The 1,626-nt window shown below is 42.9% G+C and overlaps 1 protein-coding gene across 1 annotated transcript in view; it reads left to right on the top strand.

Annotated features, from left to right (window-relative positions):
• Positions 1-1,626, top strand: part of MUTYH (mutY DNA glycosylase) — a 7,878-nt gene that overhangs the window by 1,081 nt on the left and 5,171 nt on the right.

Here is a 1,626-nt window from a genome sequence, read left to right as displayed (position 1 = left end):
CGGGGGGGGGGGGATCTGATTTGGACATTTAAGTCAAGACCTGAAAAATGAGTAACTGTTAGGTAAAACATAGAAGAGCTTTCCAAGCAGAGAAAATGGACTGGGTGAGGCCTCAAGGAGGACAGACACTTGGGGATTTTGAACCAACTATTTCAGGACAACATAGCTGTTGCGTAGTGAGCGAGGGGGATGGGGCTTGTTGGAGCCTACAAAGCTTATATTAAGAGGATTGGCTTCTAAGAGAAATGGGTGTGACAGCCAAAGCCCTCTCCAGTGGCCTACAAGGTACTTTGTAGTCCTTGCCTCTCCACTTTCTTTACCTCTCTGACCTCGTCAACTCCTCACCCCTTCCTCATTCCATTCTAACCATGCTGGCTTCCTCATTGTTCTACAAACACCAGGCAACCTCCTTAGGGCCTTTGCACTAGCTTCTTAGGATTCCTTTCCCACAAGTATGCATTCACATGGCTAACTCCTTCAACTGCTTTAAGTCATTGGCCAAATATCACTTTAATAAGGCCCACCTTGACCACCTTCTTAAAATTGCAACACTCCCACACCCCTACCCACTCATCCCCTTCACTGCTCTACTTTTCCTCTTTATGTTAGTATTTATCACCTAACATCCTATATAATTTACTGATTGTATGCATTATTTATTTCCCACTAGAGCCTAAGCTCTGGGACTTCCCTGGTGGTCCAGTGGTTAAGACTCCATGCTCCCAATGCAGGGGACACGGGTTCAATCCCCGGTCGGGGAACTAAGATTCTTCATGCCACACAGTGTGGCCAAAAAATAAAATAAACCATCTATAGACTTCAAATAATGAAATTAAAAAAAATAATAGTATAAGCTCCAGGAACCTTTGATGTTTTATTTACTGAAGTATTCCAGGTACCTAAAACTGCTCCATAAATATTTGTTTAATGAGTTAATGGGAAGCTATTGAAGGTTTTAAGTAAAAAAGTGACATGATCATGTCTTAAAAGATTGCTTTAGTCTTTAGAGAATGGATTGTAGAAAGAATGATGGAAGTCAACGAGTTTGGTTAAGGAAGTTTGGCTAGGAAGTGGAGGGGGTGGGTCTTGTGGAAGGGATTGGAGGAGGGGGAGGGAACATTCCTCCATATAATGGAATAAAAGACAAGGAAAGTGCAGATGGAGGTACATTCATTCTTTTCTCTGAAGGAGGAAGCAATCTCTTTTGATGAAAATGAGGTGTGAATTTAAAAGTTTGAGGAGAGAGTTTGAACCAGAGGCTCAGCAGGGACTGCAGTATATCCAGGTGCAAGCTCTGCAGGCAGACCTTCGGAGTTTGAATCGAAAAGTTGCTTAATCACAAGCCTGTTTCCTTATAACTGAAATGGAGGTAATCCTAGAACATACCTCATGGAGTTGTCAGGAGATTGAGAAATCTGGTAAAGCACTTAGCATAGGGTCTGACATATAACACTCACTAACTTAGCTACTGTTCTGTTAGGCAGCCAGAACAATAAGAGAAGAGTGACGATCAACCAGTTGTGTTTTCTCATTCATTACTAATGGATAGGCGGCTATGATCTACTAAATCAGGGGATTAGGAATAAAAATAGCTCATCTCCGTGCCCGCCCTGCCTCCCCCGCCCC

The sequence above is a fragment of the Lipotes vexillifer genome, unplaced genomic scaffold (genome assembly GCF_000442215.2).
Source record: "Lipotes vexillifer unplaced genomic scaffold, Lipotes_vexillifer_v1.1 scaffold961, whole genome shotgun sequence".
NCBI classification, from domain to species: domain Eukaryota; kingdom Metazoa; phylum Chordata; class Mammalia; order Artiodactyla; family Lipotidae; genus Lipotes; species Lipotes vexillifer.
The sequence above is the reverse complement of the archived record's forward strand: the minus strand, read 5'-3'. Positions and strand labels throughout refer to the sequence as shown.